The sequence below is a fragment of the Schistocerca cancellata genome, chromosome 10 (genome assembly GCF_023864275.1).
Source record: "Schistocerca cancellata isolate TAMUIC-IGC-003103 chromosome 10, iqSchCanc2.1, whole genome shotgun sequence".
In the NCBI taxonomy this organism is placed as follows: domain Eukaryota; kingdom Metazoa; phylum Arthropoda; class Insecta; order Orthoptera; family Acrididae; genus Schistocerca; species Schistocerca cancellata.
Window position 1 is genome coordinate 10,600,450 of NC_064635.1, and position 20,806 is coordinate 10,621,255.

At 40.8% G+C, this 20,806-nt stretch overlaps 1 protein-coding gene across 1 annotated transcript in view; it reads left to right on the forward strand.

Annotated features, from left to right (window-relative positions):
• Positions 1 to 20,806, forward strand: part of LOC126106351 (V-type proton ATPase subunit D 1) — a 34,205-nt gene that overhangs the window by 6,808 nt on the left and 6,591 nt on the right. The window lies entirely within an intron of this gene.

The window sequence follows — 20,806 nt, forward strand, 5'->3', positions numbered from 1 at the left end:
TTTGCTCTCAGGTTCGGACACAGCAACCATGTTTCATCCTGAACAATTACACAGTCAAAACACTGTTTCCATTCTTCAGTAGACGCTCACACACATTCTTCCTCATCGTTTTCATTTTTCTTGTCAATAATCTGGGCACCCAACTTGCACAGATTTTCCTGTACCCTAGTGACTGTACCAGTGATACCACACTACCCAATGACAAACGAGTCATTTCAGCAAGCTGTTGTGTTGTTACACATCTGTCATTTTGGATGATTTGATCAATGGTCTCCTTATTCACATCACTCACTGCCGTCAATGGTCTACCGCATCGTGGATTGTTCAGTAGAGAGAAATCACCTTCTTTAAACCTCTGCAACCACCTCTGAATACTGCTGTGATTCACTGTGTCCTCCCCATAAACAGGGAGCAACTTCCTGTAAATTGACATGGCAGAATCATCAGAGAGGATCTCCATCATCGACAGTTGTCACAACTTGACATGTACTTCATGGTCTATTATGCCTCACCTGTAAATAAAAGAAAATACTTCTATATACCAACTTATAGCTAAATGTTTCAAGTATGTTCACAAATTTCATTCTCCTCCTGCAAAAAAAAAAAAAAAAAAAAAAAAAAAAAAATTAGAGACGACTGTGCAAAACTTTTTGAATGCACATTGTATGTGACATTTGTATGAGTACAAAAGCTTTTTAGTGTTACAATTTGTGCATCATGGTCTGAAAAGCCATTCACCCTTTCTTTTTCTAACAGAATGCACATCTAGTAATGAAAAATGAATAAAAATACTATCTGTGGCTGTGCTACTGTTCACCTGCACCCTAGTTGGAAAAAACACAGTCTGCATCAGTTCATATGAGTTTAAGAGATCTAGCAACATCCTTCTTCTTGCACAATCATATGCAATATTGAAGTCACCACATATAACTAATTTTTGGTACTTCCTATAAAATCAACCCCTTCCCCATGAACCATGGACCTTGCCGTTGCTGGGGAGGCTTGCGTGCCTCAGCGATACAGATGGCCGTACCGTATGTGCAACCACAACGGAGGGGTATCTGTTGAGAAGCCAGACAAACGTGTGGCTCCTGAAGAGGGGCAGCAGCCTTTTCAGTAGTTGCAGGGGCAACAGTCTGGATGATTGACTGACCTGGCCTTGCAACATTAACCAAAACGGCCTTGCTGTGCTGGTACTGCGAACGGCTGAAAGCAAGGGGAAACTACGGCCATAATTTTTCCCGAGGGCATGCAGCTTTACTGTATGGATAAATAATGATGGCGTCCTCTTGGGTAAAATATTCCGGAGGTAAAATAGTCCCCCATTCAGATCTCAGGGCGGGGACTACTCAAGAGGACGTTTTTATCAGGAAAAAAAAAACTGGCATTCTACTGATCGGAGCGTGGAATGTCAGATCCCTTAATCGGGCAGGTAGATTAGAAAATTTAAAAAGGGAAATGGACAGGTTAAAGTTAGATATAGTGGGAATTAGTGAAGTTCGGTGGCAGGAGGAACAAGGCTTTTGGTCAGGTGAATACAGGGTTATAAACACAAAATCAAATAGGGGTAATGCAGGAGTAGGTTTAATAATGAATAAAAAAATAGGATTGCGGGTAAGCTACTACAAACAGCATAGTGAACGCATTATTGTGGCCAAGATAGACACGAAGCCCATGAATACTACAGTAGTACAAGTTTATATACCAACTAGCTCTGCAGATGATGAAGAAATTGAAGAAATGTATGATGAGATAAAAGAAATTATTCAGGTAGTGAAGGGAGACGAAAATTTAATAGTCATGGGTGACTGGAATTCGAGAGTAGGAAAAGGGAGAGAAGGAAACATAGTAGGTGAATATGGATTGGGACTACGAAATGAAAGAGGAAGCCGCCTGGTAGAGTTGAGCACAGAGCATAACTTAATCATAGCTAACACTTGGTTCAAGAATCATGAAAGAAGGTTGTATACATGGAAGAATCCTGGAGATACTAGAAGGTATCAGATAGATTATATAATGATAAGGCATAGATTTAGGAACCAGGTTTTAAATTGTAAGACATTTCCAGGGGCAGATGTGGACTCTGACCACAATCTATTGGTTATGAACTGTAGATTAAAACTGAAGAAACTGCAAAAAGGTGGGAATTTAAGGAGATGGGACCTGGATAAACTGAAAGAACCAGAGGATGTACAGAGTTTCAGGGAGAGCGTAAGGGAACAATTGACAGGAATGGGGGAAAGGACAGTAGAAGAAGAATGGGTAGCTCTGAGGGATGAAGTAGTGAAGGCAGCAGAGGATCAAGCAGGTAAAAAGACGAGGGCTAGTAGAACTCCTTGGGTAACAGGAGAAATATTGAATTTAATTGATGAAAGGAGAAAATATAAAAATGCAGTAAATGAAGCAGGCAAAAAGGAATACAAACGTCTCAAAAATGAGATCGACAGGAAGTGCAAAATCGCTAAGCAGGGATGGCTAGAGGACAAATGTAAGGATGTAGAGGCTTATCTCACTAGGGGTAAGATAGATACTGCCTACAGGAAACTTAAAGAGACCTTTGGAGATAAGAAAACCACTTGTATGAACATCAAGAGCTTAGATGGAAACCCAGTTCTAAGCAAAGAAGGGAAAGCAGAAAGGTGGAAGGAGTATATAGAGGGTCTATACAAGGGCGATGTACTTGAGGACAATATTATGGAAATGGAAGAGGATGTAGATGAAGATGAAATGGGAGATATGATACTGCGTGAAGAGTTTGACAGAGCACTGAAATACCTGAGCCGAAACAAGGCCCCCGGAGTAGACAACATTCCATTGGAACTACTGACGGCCTTGGGAGAGTCAGTCCTGACAAAACTCTACCATCTGGTGAGCAAGATGTATGAAACAGGCGAAATACCCACAGACTTCAAGAAGAATATAATAATTCCAATCCCAAAGAAAGCAGGTGTTGACAGATGTGAAAATTACCGATCTATCAGTTTAATAAGTCACAGATGCAAAATACTAACACGAATTCTTTACAGACGAATGGAAAAACTAGTAGAAGCCGACCTTGGGGAAGATCAGTTTGGATTCCGTAGAAATATTGGAACATGGGAGGTAATACTGACCTTACGACTTACCTTAGAAGAAAGATTAAGGAAAGTCAAACCTATGTTTCTAGCATTTGTAGACTTAGCGAAAGCTTTTGACAATGTTGACAGGAATACTCTCTTTCAAATTCTAAAGATGGCAGGGGTAAAATACAGGGAGCGAAAGGCTTTTTACAATTTGTACAGAAACCAGATGGCAGTTATAAGAGTCAAGGGGCATGAAAGGGAAGAAGTGGTTGGGAAGGGAGTGAGACAGGGTTGTAGCCTCTCCCAGATGTTATTCAATCTGTATATTGAACAAGCAGTGAAGGAAACAAATGAAAAATTTGGAGTAGGTATTAAAATCCATGGAGAAGAAATAAAAACTTTGAGGTTTGCCGATGACATTGTAATTCTGTCAGAGACAGCAAAGGACTTGGAAGAGCAGTTGAACAGAATGGACAGTGTCTTGAAAGGAGGATATAAGATGAACATCAACAAAAGCAAAACGAGGATAATGGAATGTAGTCGAATTAAGTCGGGTGATGCTGAGGGAATTAGATTAGGAAATGAGGCACTTAAAGTAGTAAAGGTGTTTTGTTATTTGGGGAGCAAAATAACTGATGATGGTCGAAGTAGAGAGGATATAAAATGTAGACTGGCAATGGCAAGGAAAGCGTTTCTGAAGAAGAGAAATTTGTTAACATCGAGTATTGATTTAAGTGTCAGAAAGTTGTTTCTGAAAGTATTTGTATGGAGTGTAGCCATGTACAGAAGTGAAACATGGATGATAAATAGTTTGGACTTTCGAAATGTGGTGCTACAGAAGAATGCTGAAGATTAGATGGGTAGATCACATAACTAATGATGAGGTATTGAATAGAATTGGGGAGAAGAGGAGTATGTGGCACAACCTGACAAAAAGAAGGGACCGGTTAGTAGGACATGTTCTGAGGCATCAAGGGATCACAAATTTAGCATTGGAGGGCAGCGTGGAGGGTAAAAATCGTAGAGAGAGACCAAGAGATGAATACACTAAGCAGATTCAGAAGGATGTGGGTTGCAGTAAGTACTGGGAGATGAAGAAGCTTGCACAGGATAGGGTAGCATGGAGAGCTGCATCAAACCAGTCTCAGGACTGAAGACCACAACAACAACATAAAATGAACCATTAACCTTCTCTAGCTTGAGCATAAATGACCTGAAATTAGAGTCAGGGTACCTATAAATGACAACAATTAGAAGTTTAGTTTCACTAATTTCAACTGCCCCTGCACAGCATTCAAATATCTGTTCAGTGCAGTGCCATGATACGTCTGTGGATTCAAATGGAATACTGTTTTTTACGTACATAGCCACTCCCCCACTCCCTAAGGAACTTCTTGAAAAACAGCCAGCTAATCTGTATCCTGGTAAGGGAAGCCTCTGAATTGTCAAATTATTCAAGTGGTGCTCTGATATACCAATAATGTCAGAGTCAACATGTATAAGCAGTTCACTAACTTTGTCTTTAATACCTCTTCTATTTTGATGAAATATACTATTTCCTTCCTTACTTGGATACCTGACCTCCTCTCAACATGATTCCTTAGTTAGAGGGACTTCCTTTAAATGGGTATACCTATCAGCTGACTTCAGTCTCACATAGTTGCAGCTCTATCACCAACTACTAACAAGGGAACCTCCCCATCGCACCCCCCTCAGATTTAGTTATAAGTTGGCACAGTGGATAGGCCTTGAAAAACTGAACACAGATCAATCGAGAAAACAGGAAGAAGTTGTGTGGAACTATGAAAAAAATTAGCAAAATATACAAACTGAGTAGTCCATGTGCAAGATAGGCAACATTCAGGAGAGCGTGGGCGCAGGAGCGCCATAGTCCCGTGGTTAGCGTGAGCAGCTGCGGGATGAGAGGTCCTGGGTTCAAGTATTCCCTCGAGTGAGAAGTTTACTTTTTTTTTTAAAACACAGACACTAAACTTATTACAGTGAACAGAGACGCCAATGAACGAACGGACAGATCACAACTTTGCGAAAATAAAAAAAAAAGTAAACTTCTCACTCGAGGGAATACTTGAACCAAGGACCTCTCGTTCCGTAGTTGCTCACGCTAACCACGGGACCACGGCGCTCCTGAGCTCACACTATCCTTGATGTTGCTTATCTTGCGCATGGACTACTCAGTTTGTATATTTTACTTATTTTTTTCATAGTTCCACACAACTTCTTCCTGTTTTCTCGATTGATCTGTGTTCAGTTTTTCAAGGCCTATCCACTGTGCCAACTTATAACTAAATCTGAGGGGGGTGTGATGGGGAGGTTCCCTTGTAAGGGGTTTTTCCATGAGTGGTCCCCCCACCACCCACTACACTGTGGGCCAGCCTCCCCTTCCCAAACCTATTGAAGTGCAGGCCATGCCTCGTGAAACCCGATCTACTGATAGACTGAACTGACACCACTGCAATGTGACCCATGCCCTCTGCCACCAGTGCCTTCTCCAGCCCTATGTTAATATGCCTAACAGCTGCAGTAGGATGAAGCCGACCATGATGCTGAAACAGCTGCATGAAATGCACAGTAGTGCGATCAGTTTGAGTAGCTATCTTTACCAAGTCACCACCTACATCATATCCCCTGTCCATACGAATACTATTCCCTGCCCCATCCACAATCACTACCCGATCCTCTCGTAAAATTCCTTCATAGCTCCCCTATGCTGTCAGTCACCTAAGCCAGCCCTGCATTAGGCTTCACAATGCTGGTGACCAGGTACTTCCTGCAACTGCTGGCCCACACCTCCACTGTGTGAACTACCTAGCAACAAAACCACCTTCTTTCTGATAAACTTTGCAACTGATTCAGGCCTCCTAACTGCTGAGGGCTGTTGCATATTTCCTACAACTACATCTACGAGACAGCTAATTCAGTTAAAATTCATTTGCAAATTCTGCACAGAATCTGGCTGGTAAAGAGGAATATCTGATAGTAGACGTCAGCTTTCACCAGTGACGTAATGTTAATGCCTACTGTGACGTCAGCTTTTGGTGTGTATTTTCATAGTTTTGTCGTTAGTTGGCTAAGTCAACAAATGTGAAAGCAAAAATCTGGTTTTGGTGACAGACTGATCTTTATCTTAATCAGTTTGAAAACATCGCCACTGAAATGACGTTATATTCGCCATGTTGTTTATGACATTTGTGACATGTTTCCTGTCACTGGTCAAAACCTATGACTAGTATGGAAAATTCCTCTTTTATCTAGTCTGATGTGGATCCCATTGGTCCATCAGTCCCTTTCCAATTTTAGCAACTTGAGCTGTTTCTCAGTGCCATTGACACTAATATCGGTTCGACTCATTATTGTAGTGTTGTGAGAACTGAACTAAGGCAGTATATTTTTGGATATTCCCATGTAAAGAAATATTTGAAAACTGAATTCAGCATTTCTATTTTCGATTTGCTACCCACAGTTTCATTTCCTGTGTCATCCCTGAGTGTCCAGACACTAAATGTGTTTCCACTGACAGCCTTTGTGTATGGTCAGAAGTGCTTTTGGTTTTGTGAGAGGACTTTTGATAAGATCATTGAAGGCTTCCTGCTTTCTGCTTGTGACACACAAATGGGTTTCATTCAGCATCCTTTTGTGTGTAACCTTAAGCTTTTACATCTGTTCTTCAGAAGACACTGTTTATTTAGAAGGTTCTTTACAAAGAGTGTATTCCATATGGAGGGTCCCTCCCAACTTGAACTGTTGTATTGGCTACATATCAATCCAGCTCTTGCTCAATAATTTTTTTTAAACCTGACCTGCAGTTCCTCTGTATGCTCACTCCCAGAGCTAAAGAATAGAATTTCTTTCTTGACATATGGTGCTGCTGCCTCTTTATCTACTTTACTGAACAGAAATCTTTTGCTTGTTTTATTTGCCCTTTATGCTTTGGTAATCATCGTAGTTACAACTGCTTCATCATCACTGATAAAAATTTCAGTGTGCACATCCTGAAAGAGGTTAGATTCCTTTGCTCCCACTAACTCTATACTTCAATAACTAGTGAGCATCCAAACTATCAGTTATAAGCAGTTTCCAGAGAAAGTAGTTACTATTGTTTTGCAGGATGTCTTTTCATATCCACTATTTACAAAACTGTAATTATCCCAGTCAATTGTTGATGATTGAAGTATCCTCCGATGAAGAGACTGTGACTGAGTAACATTTCTACCCTGGTGTTTTCTCTAAAGTTTCCAGTTAAGTCTCGGCAGTGATATTGAATGTTGCTCACTCGACCTAGTGCGCTGCTTCAGTTTCTGTCTTGGTAGATTTGAGTTTCTTGAGCAGTGTGACAAATAGACCATCTCCATTTTCCATAAGCATATGTTTTCAATACACACCTAGAATTACTCCAAAAACCTCATTGCTGTCAGTTTTGGGTTTTACCAGGATTTTTGTACGTGGTATTATGTGAATAATAACATAGGTTCAATCATCATAGGTGAAGCTGGTAGCAGACTTCGGGCCATTTGTAGGGTACTGTGAAAATATTGTCAGACTACAAAGGATATTGCTTTACAAAACACCTGTGCGACTCATCCTAGAATATTGCTGAAGAATGATCGAACCGTATGAGTTATGAATGACTGAAAATATTGAATGTAAATAAAGAAGCACAGCCTGAATGCACTAGTTTGCTGCTCCACACGAGAATGAGCAATGTGTCATAGTGGTAAGACACTGGACTCGTATTTGGGAATACATCAGTCCATCCACCTAGAGTTATGTTTCTGTGATTTCTCTACATTGATTAAAGCAAACAATGGGCTGATTCCTTTGAAAGGGCACAGGCAACTGCCTTCCACATGCTTCCCCAATCCGAATATGTGCTCTGTGTCTACCATCTCATCGTCAACTAATTACTAAACATTCATCTCGAGGTCCTTCCTTACTGTGGGAGAGCATCACAGAAATACTGAAAATCGTGACTTGGCAAACTCGTGAAGATGGCACAAATTAATCCTGTGAAAGCCTGCTTACAAAATTGCAACAGCAAGCATTAAGTGAAGAATCCAGATATATTCTTCATGCTGGTATGTATTATTCCTGTAGGGATCACAAAGAAAAGATCAGGTTAGTTACAAGGTACCAAGCAACCTAATTGTGTACGGTGGAGGGTACTTCGGGTACCAGTATCTGATCCCCACTTCCCTGTTCCGTTCACAGATGTTGCGCAGGAAGAATGATTGTTCGTAGACCTCCATATTAGCTCTAATTTTTTGAATTTTCTCATTGTGGTCATTTTGTGAGATATACGTTGGAGGAAGTAATACACTATGGGATCAAAAGTGTCCAGACACCTGGCTGAAAATGACTTACAGGTTCGTGGCGTTCTCCATTGGTAATGCTGGAATTCAATATGGTGTTCGCCCACCCACGGCCTTGATGACAGCTTCCACTCTCGCGTGCATACATTCAATCATGTGCTGGAAGATTTCGTGGGGAATGGCAGCCTGTTCTTCATGGAGTGCTGCACTGAGGAAGGGTGTTGATACCGGTTGGTGAGGCCTGGCAAAAATTCAGTGTTCCAAAACATCCCAAAGGTGATCTATAGGATTCAGGTCAGGACTCTGTGCAGGCTAGTCCATTACAGGGATGTTATTGTCATGCAGCCACTTCACCACAGGTCGTGCATTATGCACGGGTGCTCGATCGTGTTGAAAGATGCAATTGCCCTCCTTGAATTGCTCTTAAACAGTGGGAAGCAAGAAGGTGCTTAAAACATCAGTGCAGCCCTGTGCTGTGATAGTGCCACAGAAAACAACAAAGTGCCATCGGATTTCCACATTGTGTACCATGATTCGTCACTCCCACACAATGTTTTTTTCCACTGTTCAATCATCCAAAGTTTACACTAATTACATCAAGCGAGGTGTCGTTTGGCATTTACCGGCACGATGTATGGCTTATGAATAGCTGCTCGATCATGAAATCCAAGTTTTCTCACCTCCCACCCACCTGTCATAGTACTTGCAGTGGCTCCTGATGCAGTTTGGAATTCCTGTGTGCTGGTCTGGATAGATATCTGCCTACTACATATTACGACCCTCTTCAACTGTTGGCAGTCTCTGTAAGTCAACATACATGGTCAGCAAGTACGCTTTTGTGCTGTGTATGTGTCCCTTCATGTTTCCACTTCACTGTCACATTGGGAATAGTGGACCTAGGGATGTTTGGGAGTGTGGAAAACTCACGTACAGACGTATGACACAAGCGACAGTCAATCACCAGACTACGTTCGAAGTCCGTGAAATCCGCGGAGCGCCCCATTCTGCTCTCTCACGATGTTTAATGACTACTGAGGTCACTGATATGGAGTACCTGGCAGTAGGTGGCAGCTTAATGCACCTAATATGAAAAACATATGTTTCTGGGAGTGTCCAGATACTTTTGATCACATAGTGTATGTTATCTGATTCTTCCTAGATAGTACTCTCAGAATTTCAATAGTAAACCTCTCCATGATGCATAATGCTTCTCTTGTAACATCAGCCACTGAATTTTGTTAAGCATCTCTGTAACACACTTCTGCCAACTAAATGATCTCATGATGAAACATGCTGCTCTTCATTGGATCTTGTCTAAGTCTTGTATCCGCCCTGCATGGTAATAATTCCACATTGAAGAACAGTACTCAAGAATCAGTTGAAGTGCCTTGTAAGCCACTTCTTTCATGGATGAGTTACATTTCCTTAAGAGTCTTCCTATGAATCTGTCTGGCATCTGCTTTTCCCAAAATATGTTTCATGTGGTCATTCCACTTAAGTTTGATCTGGATAGTCACTCCTAGATATTCTATGGTATATACTGTTTCCAGCAATTTGTCATAAATAGTGTAGTTGTATACTAATGGATTTCTTCCCATATGTATGCACAGTATGTTACATTTATTTATGTTCACGGTCAACCGTCAGAGCCTACACCATTCACCAATTCTTTGCAGGTTATTTTGCAAATATGTATTGTCTCCTGGTATTGCTGCTTTCTGATAGACAATGATATTGTAGGTGAATTGTCTTAAAGAGCTTCTGATGGATCCACTAGATCATTTGCATATAATGTGTACACTAACAGTCCTGTCGAACTTCCTTGGGGTACTTCAAAAATTACCTTTACATTTGTCAATTTTATTCGGTTAAGATGTGTTAAGTTCTGTCTGAAAGGAAGGCTTGAATCCAGTCGAAAGTGAGGCCCAATAGTTGGTAAACTCTCTCTCTCTCTCTCTCTCTCTCTCTCTCTCTCTCTCTCTCTCTCTCTCTCTCTCTCTCTCTCTCTTTTTCTCTGTCTCTCTCTAAATGACAGTACAGGATTGTATCAGATGCCTTTCTGAAGTCAAGGAATGTGCCATCAACCTGAGTGCTGTTGTCTATAGTGCTGTGAATGTCAAGTAGGCATTTACGCAGTCATCCATGCTGTGCTCCATATGTGACTGGAACAGAAGAAAGCCTTATACATGGTGATATGGGAGGTACTCTCTCACATGTATTTCACAGAGACATATTTTTGTGACTGATTTTATTCTATTGTATGGGAAAGGAAGCTCCCATCCACCCATTGCTCCACCAGGAGAGTATCAGCAAGGAAGGACTGAGTGCCAGCTATTTGGTGGGGTTTCCTATTACATAGTTCAAATTTGTTTATAAATTGATGACTGCATATAATTGTACATACTCCTAAAATTTAATATCAGTTTTTCACAATCATCATCATCATCATCATCATTTAAGACTGATTATGCCTTTCAGCGTTCAGTCTGGAGCATAGCCCCCCTTATACAGTTCCTCCATGATCCCCTATTCAGTGCTAACATTGGTGCCTCTTCTGATGTTATACCTATTACTTCAAAATCATTCTTAACCGAATCCAGGTACCTTCTCCTCGGTCTGCCCCGACTTCTCCTACCCTCTACTGCTGAATCCATGAGTCTCTTGGGTAACCTTGCTTCTCCCATGCGTGTAACATGACCCCACCATCTAAGCCTGTTCGCCCTGACTGCTACATCTATAGAGTTCATTCCCAGTTTTTCTTTGATTTCCTCATTGCGGACACCCTCCTGCCATTGTTCCCATCTACTAGTACCTGCAATCATCCTAGCTACTTTCATATCCGTAACCTCAACCTTGTTGATAAGGTAACCTGAATCCACCCAGCTTTCGCTCCCATACAACAAAGTTGGTCGAAAGATTGAACGGTGCACAGATAACTTAGTCTTGGTACTGACTTCCTTCTTGCAGAAGAGAGTAGATCGTAGCTGAGCGCTCACTGCATTAGCTTTGCTACACCTCGCTTCCAGTTCTTTCACTATGTTGCCGTCCTGTGAGAATATGCATCCTAAGTACTTGAAACCGTCCACCTGTTCTAACTTTGTTCCTCCTATTTGGCACTCAATCCGTTTATATTTCTTTCCCACTGACATTACTTTCGTTTTGGAGATGCTAATCTTCATACCATAGTCCTTACATTTCTGATCTAGCTCTGAAATATTACTTTGCAAACTTTCAATTGAATCTGCCATCACAACTAAGTCATCCGCATATGCAAGACTGCTTATTTTGTGTTCACATATCTTAATCTCACCCAGCCAGTCTATTGTTTTCAACATATGATCCATAAATAATATGAACAACAATGGAGACAGGTTGCAGCCTTGTCTTACCCCTGAAACTACTCTGAACCATGAACTCAATTTACCGTCAACTCTAACTGCTGCCTGACTATCCATGTAAAGACCTTTAGTTGCTTGCAAAAGTTTGCCTCCTATTCCATAATCTTGTAGAACAGACAATAACTTCCTCCTAGGAACCCGGTCATATGCCTTTTCTAGATCTATAAAGCATAGATACAATTCCCTGTTCCACTCATAACACTTCTCCATTATTTGCCGTAAGCTAAAGATCTGGTCCTGACAACCTCTAAGAGGCCTAAACCCACACTGATTTTCATCCAATTGGTCCTCAACTAATACTCGCACTTTCCTTTCAACAATACCTGAGAAGATTTTACCCACAACGCTGATTAAAGAGATACCTCTGTAGTTGTTACAATCTTTTGTGTTTCCATGTTTAAAGATTGGTGTGATTACTGCTTTTGTCCAGTCAGATGGAACCTGTCCCGACTCCCAGGCCATTTCAATTATCCTGTGTAGCCATTTAAGACCTGACATTCCACTGTATTTGATGAGTTCCGACTTAATTTCATCCACCCCAGCCACTTTATTGCACTGCAATCTATTGACCATTTTTTCCACTTCCTCAAATGTGATGCTATTTCCATCATCATTCCTATCCCATTCCACCTCAAAATCTGAAACATTACTGATCGCATTTTCACCTACATTGAGCAACTCTTCAAAATCTTCCCTCCATCTGCCCAAGGCATCCACAGGATTCACCAGCAGTTTTCCTGACCTGTCCAAAATACTTGTCATTTCCTTCTTACCTCCCTTTCGAAGACTGCTAATTACACTCCAGAATGGTTTTCCAGCAGCTTGACCCATAGTCTCCAACCTGTTTCCAAAGTCTTCCCACAATTTCTTCTTGGATGCTGCAATTATCTGTTTGGCTTTCTTTCTTTCTTCAACATAACTTTCTCTGTCTACCTGGGTTCTGGCATGTAGCCATTTTTGATACGCCTTCTTTTTCCTTTTACAGGCTGCCTTGACTGTATCATTCCACCAAGCTGTTTGCTTCATCCTACTTTTACACACTACTGTTCCAAGACATTCTTTAGCCACTTCTAGTACTGTGTCCCTGTACCTTGACCATTCCTTTTCCAATGACTGTAATTGACTAAATTCAACTAACTGGTACCTTTCTGAGATCACTGTTATGTACTTGTGCCTGATTTCCTTATCCTGAAGTTTCTCCACTCTTATCCTCCTACATATGGACCTGACCTCCTGCACTTTCGGCCTCACAATCCCAATTTCACTGCAGATTAAATAATGATCAGTGTCATCAAAGAATCCCCTGAATACACGTGTGTCCCTCACAGCCTTCCTGAATTCCTGATCTGTTATTATATAGTCAATGACAGATCTGGTTCCCCTGCCTTCCCACGTATACCGGTGAATGTTCTTATGTTTAAAAAAGGAGTTTGTGATTACTAAGCCCATACTGGCACAGAAATCCAAGAGTTGTTTCCCGTTCCTGTTGGCCTCCATATCCTCTCCAAATTTACCCATAACCTTTTCATACCCTTCTGTTCGATTTCCAATCCTGGCGTTAAAATCACCCATGAGCAGAACACTGTCCTTGTCCTTTACTCTAACAACTACATCACTGAGTGCCTCATAAAAACTATCCATCTTATCTTGATCTGTCCCTTCACAATGCGAATATACTGACACAATCCTAAGTTTCTTGCTAGACACTGTCAAATCTATCCACATCAGTCGCTCGTTTACATACCTTATTGCAACTACGCTGGGTTCCATTTCTTTCCTGATGTAAAGCCCTACACCCCATTGTGCTATTCCTGCTTTGACTCCTGACAGGTAGACCTTGTATTCTCCCACTTCCTCTTCTTTCTCACCCCTTACCCGAATGTCACTAACAGCTAAAACGTCCAGCCTCATCTTACTTGCAGCCTCTGCCAGCTCTACCTTCTTCCCAGAGTAGCCCCCATTGATATTAATAGCTTCCCATCTCATTACCATTTGTTTGCCAAGTCGTATCTTAGGAGTCCCTGGTTTGTCAGTTAGAGGTGGGACTCCGTCACCTCCAAAGGTCCGAGGCATTTTGCTCTGATTATTGCCAGCATCATATTTAAAGTACCAGGGAAGCAGGTTGCTAGCCTTACTTGCCCCGAGTCCCATTGGGTTTTACCCCTAACGGCTGAGGGACTAACCGGTGGATTTGGTAGTCTTTGCCGTATGAGCACAAAGGTGACCACGACTCAGAATATGTCCGAGATGCCCAGCCTTATTCCAAAGTAACTGGTATCCCGACTGTCGGGACCACTTACTTGGCCACTCATACGTTGCCCGTGGTTCATGAACTAGGACATGACTACAGGAACCCACACCATGAACCACTTTTTCACAATATGAGGAAAAAACTGAATGACTGTGACTGAACAATAATACTGTGTAATAGTGAGTTTCCTGGTGTTCTGTCGAGTTCTTGTTTCCATTTTATGCACAGTATTTTGACAACTGACCCAGCCGTTTGCTTCAGGCTCTCTGGACTGCTCAATCCAAAGCTACTTGGTCATGGAATGAGTCAGCATGTAAGCAAAAGAATGGATAAAGTATTTTTTTTTTTTAAAGAAAGAAAGAAACTGAGAGGCCATAGAATAAATAAGGCATTACAGAAAATGTTCTCAGTTACTATGAGTAACTTTTGTTCATAATAGGAGTTGTGTGCCACAGGTACAGCTTCCAACTTAGATTTGAAGAACGGGAGTTTTATCACTCAGTTTTCTCAGTCCTGCCAGAAGCCTATTGAAAAAGAAACCTGCTGAATAGTCCACATGTCTCTCTATATTGCTTAAGGCACTGTTGTCCATGTCCAAGTTATCTTTCCATAAAGGTTGGCTATTGCAGTTTCTTCTGAGTCGATCAGTAAAGTCTGCAATTAATCACCTGATGCGGCATATGTACCTCAAAAACTGCCTACATGAAGTTTGTGAACTGACACCACAGATTACTCCTATTGTCCATTTATGGACTAAGAACCTGAAAATATTCTTGTTGAGTACACAAAGTTGCACTAAAATACACAGATGGATAAAAATTTGCAACACCAAGGAGTTGTGAGATGTAAACAAAGCTCGGTAAGCACGTTTCTACATCTGAAAGATGATATATTTTCAAATTTCACATCTAGTCACGTAAGGGTGGCACTAGAAGCACCACTATGAGGATTTAAGTGCATGCTGTAACAGCCATGAGCATTAGTTACCTCTGAAGTGGACGTGGTGAAATGAAGTTTGTCAGAAATGCCTTTAAGGTGACAAAGATGCCATTACTGACACCTCACTGTGTTTGAATGAGGTCGTGTAATAGGGCTACGAGCAGCTGCACGTCCCTTCTGCGATATTGCAGAAGACTTGGCAGGAATGTAGCCACTGTACACGATTGCTGGCAGCAATGATCACGGGGAGATACGGGCACGAGAAGACGGAGCTCGGGACGGCCACGTGGCACTACCGAGGGAAGACCACTGTGTTCGGCACATGGCTCTGGTGCATTGTACTGATCTGCAACAGCAATTTGAGAAGAAGTTGGCGTCACAGTGACACAAAGATGTGTTACAAATCGATTACCTCGAGATCAGTTGCGAGCCAGACGCCCTGTGGCATGCATTCCACTGACCCCAAACCACTGCTTAAGCGAGTGCTCATTGGGGGGCAAGGCAGAGGTCAGTTGTATTTCCTGATGACAGCTGTTTCTGCCTCGGTGCCAGTGACGGGCGTGTGTTAGTTAGGAGGCGGCCAGTTGAGAGCCTGCAACCCACCCGTCTGCCTGCTAGACAAACTGGACTTACACCTGAAGTTACGATCTGGGGTTCAGTTTCGTATACAGCTCCAGTGCCGTCACAACCACCGTAATCATCCCTCTATTGACTGACCGAGTCGAATATGCGTGGAACTCCTACCTGTAAACTGACATCTGGCACTTGTACAACACATGTACATGCGTGTTTGCATTCAACATTCTGGTGGCTACACTGGTTATTAATGTACCAAAATTTCACATTTGCAGTGACATATCTCGCAGTGTTACTCACTTACATATGTTAGCTAGACAAATGGTTCCCAAAATTTCATCGCTCTGCGTTGACGATTTCTCGGTGTTGCAATTTTTTCCCCGGTGGTGTGTAACACCGTACAGGGTAACAGAGTGAACGTAAGCAATACAAACAAACCTTTGAATTTCATTGTCAGAAACAATGGAGATCATTCTTACAGTGAGATAGCAACATTCAGTTTCTCCATAAGATCACGAATGTGATTTTTTCGGGAAAGTCTCTCATCCACCCTTCAGCCCTGAGAATTTAACAGTCAACTTCACTGACTATCTGACAATCTTTAGACAGTAAAACTAGGGTTCTACAAGAGTTCAGGATCATAAACTGTATTCATCATGTTTTGTTACGATTAAGCGTTAATCTGGTCTCTGAAAGCCACATGCTGCTATTACTAACTATCCTATTGGGTACATCATTTAAATTACATCTCATCTTTAACAATTACACATTGATCATTTGCAAAAAGAAAAATAAATAAATAAGTAAATTTGAATCACCTGTCATGTTTAGTGACAGATCATTGATGTATATCAAGAAAACCAATAGACCCACATCAGCGCCCTCACCCCCACCTCTTGCCATTTCATCCCACAGATTCACACGAGCCCAGTAGTTTCAGATCATCTCTTCCCTGTTTGTGGACACAAGAATAGAACCTTCAGATATGAAATGAACTGTTGAACTAGTTCCTTAATCCCATAATGTTCCACCTTATTCAAAAGTGTTTGAAGGTCCACACAATCAGATACATCTGTTAAATAAAAGAAAATATCGAATGTCCTCAGCATATTGTTTATGCCTGTTAGTGCCTCTAACACAAAAGAATAATACCATTTTCTGAGGATACTCCTTTCGTGCACTCGCACTGTGAGCCTCGCACAAAATGTGTGTACTGAGATGTTCCAGTACTTCCTTATACATTGCTTTCTCAAAAGCTTTTGAAATCACTGATAGCAAAGAAACTGTCCAGCAACTACCTAAATTTGGTACCTCTTTCTCCCATTTGTAAATCAGTTTCACTAAAAGGTATTTGAATTCCTGGGGGACATTGTAAGGGGCTGAGTACATTAATCTTCATTATCCTACTTAAAAGTTAATCATATCAATTTAGTGATTTAATAATTGATTGTTTCATCCTCACTTATTTGCTGTAGCTGCATGTGATATAATTGTCCAGGAACACCAAATTTTTAGAATGCTGCATAATTATCTGTACGAATAAAATTTTGCTTTAACTGAACAGTTTCATTCTCACAGGAGAGGTGTAATATGTTGAGCATCCACATTCCGCCCACACGCCTCTTTCACAATTGGCCATATAGTTTTAATTTTGTTCGGAGAGCTATCTATTCTCTTGAAGTAATGATTTATTTTAGCCTTTTGATGACATTCTTCAGCACACAGTCTACAGTGAAATAAAATTCTGTAGCTGGGCTGTGACTGTCCTGTCTATTATGATGCTGCTCCCATTTCCTCCTGTGCGGCATTTTACTGTCATTAGTTATCCAAAATGGTTGCTTAATACAGCTGCTTCTCCACCTGCAATTTTTAGTGGAAAAAGGTTCTCAGAGAAAGTGCTAAAGGTTTAGCAGAAATATGTTCTGTTTGTCATTTAATTTCTCTTTATTGTAGACTTCTTGCCTTTACCCTCCAATATTGGCTGTAAATCTCTACAATCGTCTCTAAATAATTTATTTACTGATTTGGAGTATGATGCTATATCTGTTAAGTTACTGTCTATAATTGTGCTACTGTTTACCTGAACTGCAGTTGGAAACCATACTGTGTGTACCATTTTGTAAGATTCAAATAAATTCGTTAATGTCCTTTCCTATGGAGAAGCAGCCACAAAGTTTATGCAGAAATTCCCACGCCAATTAACTTCACACATCTTAATTAAGAACTGAGCCTAGCACAACACCAACTCTGACTCTGAACTGGCAGATCTGTAGAGGCCTACATCTAAATGATTTTTCCCTGAAAATTTAGACTTCCTTGCTGTACACTCTCCAAATATTTGGTACTCACAAAGTTTTGATACATCAACTCTTTTGAATGAAACATTACATTGCCATAAATGGCCACTCCTCCCTTCTGCTACAAACTCCTCATCTTGAAATAAGGTGTACCCCTCCAAAGAATGCATCAGTATATTTTTTTCTATATAAATGATCATCAGAGATACAAATCATGTCAGAGTCAATATCTATTAGCAGTTCATCTGCTTGACCTCTAATTTCCTTAATATTTTGGTGAAATAATTTTACTGATTCTTCTGATATGCACTCCCCATTTACTGAACTGTCTTGCAGCATTAAAGGAGCATTCCTCAAGAAGGTGTACAACATATCTGACTTCTGTGCATTATCAGAGGAATTTGGCCTTGCGTGAGCCCAAATCCACCCACCCCTTCTCAGGTGTAGGCTGTGTGTCCTATAGTGTGCCAAGTCAGCAGTAATTGGCAGCCTCTGAAGTGCATGTCCCACAGCACTCAGTACCACAACAACACTTATTATCTAAAGTACAGTCATATGGAGTATCGAATGAATTTTGTGACTGGGTTAAGGATTTCTTGCTACAGTGAATGCCGCATGTTATTTTGGATGGAGAATCATTTGACAGATATGAAAGGACTTCAGACTTGCCCTAGAAAACTGTGTTGAGGCACTTGTTGTTCATTTCATACATCTGTGGTCTGGCATAAAACATTAATAATAACCTCAGACATCTTGCAGTTGCAGTTATACATACTGAAGTATATCTGAAAATTTTCAATCAAATGTTGGTAAGATTTCAAAGTTGCACAAACATTGAAAACTTATTTTAAATATCAAGAATGAACATGAGAAATGTATTATTTTATAACTACGAGGTGTGTTCAAAAAGTAAGGTGACTTTATATTTTTATGAAAAAATATTTATTAATTCATCAGTATTCCTGTTGTCCCCTTCAAAGTAATCCAATACACTTGTGCCAATGCTTCTTCAGTCCTTGAAGCACTTCTCATAAGCAATTTTTGGTACAGCCATGAGTTCTTCCAGTGATGCAGTTTTTATTTCCTTAATTGTTGAAAATCTTCGTTCTTTCATAGTTCTCTTCAGTTTCAGGAATAGGAAAAGGTCACAGGGGGCCAAATTTGGTGAATATGGTGGCTGTGGCATGATTGTTGTGTTGTTTTTGGCCAAAAAATCTCTAACAAGCAATGATAAATGAGCAGGTAATATGAAAGCCATGAATTGTTTTTCCACAATTCTGGACATTTTTTGTGTATTGCTTCTCATAAATGGTGCAGAACATCAAAAATTACGCTCCTTATTGACCATACAACCTTGAGGCAAAAATTTATGATACACTACACCACGGTAATTGGGGGGGGGGGGGGGGGGGGGGGAGTGAACAAAACTTTGACATTTGATCAAACTTGGCATGCTTTTTTTGATCTTGGTTCTCTGGGATGACTGGGCTTTCGTTTCAACATCATAACCATAAACCCACGTTTCGTCACCACTTATGACCCTTTTGAGCAAATCAGGATCATCATTGACATCATTCAAGAGCTCCTGAGTGATGCTCATGCAATGGTTATTCTGGCCAAAATTAAGATGTGTTGGAACAAACTTCGCTGACACACATCTCATGCCCAAAATGTCCACAAAAAAAATTGCATGACACCAACCGACCAATATGCCAGATTCCTTAGCAACTTCTCTTACGGCAAATTGACAATTTTCCAAAACAATTTTTGTTCACAGCTTCGACGTTATCATCTGTTGTTGGTGTGCTGGGGTGTCGAGAGGGAGGTTCGTGATTGGCATCTTCTCAGCCATCTTGGAAGAGCTTGTACCACTTGTAAACTTTTATTTATTTATTTATTTATTTATTTAATTTTTTTTAGAGCAGACTCACGGTATGCCTCTGTCAAAATTTCAAGTGTTTTAGAGCACTTGATTCGATTTTTCACAACAATCTGATGCAAATTCTTTGCTCCATTTTTTATAATAATCAAAAATCGCTAAGCACACTGAAACGGATCTAACCTTACTATCTGTCAAAATCAAACAAGGTATGCTGTACACCTGAAACTGTTAACATATGTTTGGGACATGTTGTTGTTGTTGTGGTCTTCAGTCCTGAGACTGGTTTGATGCAGCTCTCCATGCTACTCTATCCTGTGCAAGCTTCTTCATCTCCCAGTACCTACTGCAACCTACATCTTTCAGAATCTGTTTAGTGTATTCATCTCTTGGTCTCCCCCTACGATTTTTACCCTCCACGCTGCCCTCCAGTACTAAATTGGTGATCCCTTGATGCCTCACAACATGTCCTACCAACCGATCCCTTCTTCTGGTCAAGTTGTGCCACAAACTTCTCTTCTCCCCTATTCTATTCAGTACCTCCTCATTAGTTACGTGAGCTACCCATCTAATCTTCAGCATTCTTCTGTAGCACCACATTTCGAAAGCTTCTATTCTCTTCTTGTCCAAACTATTTACCGTCCATGTTTCACTTCCATACATGGCTACACTCCATACAAATACTTTCAGAAATGACTTCGTGACACTTAAATCTATACTCGATGTTAACAAATTTCTCTTCTTCAGAAACGCTTTCCTTGCCATTGCCAGTCTACATTTTATATCCTCTCTACTTCGACCATCATCAGTTATTTTGCTCCCCAAATAGCAAAACTCCTTTACTACTTTAAGTGTCTCATTTCCTAATCTAATTCCCTCAGCATCACCCGACTTAATTCCACTACATTCCATTATCCTCGTTTTGCTCTTGTTGATGTTCATCTTATATCCTCCCTTCAAGATACCATCCATTCCGTTCAACTGCTCTTCCAAGTCCTTTGCTGTCTCTGACAGAATTACAATGTCATCGGCGAACCTCAAAGTTTTTATTTCTTCTCCATGGATTTTAATACCTAC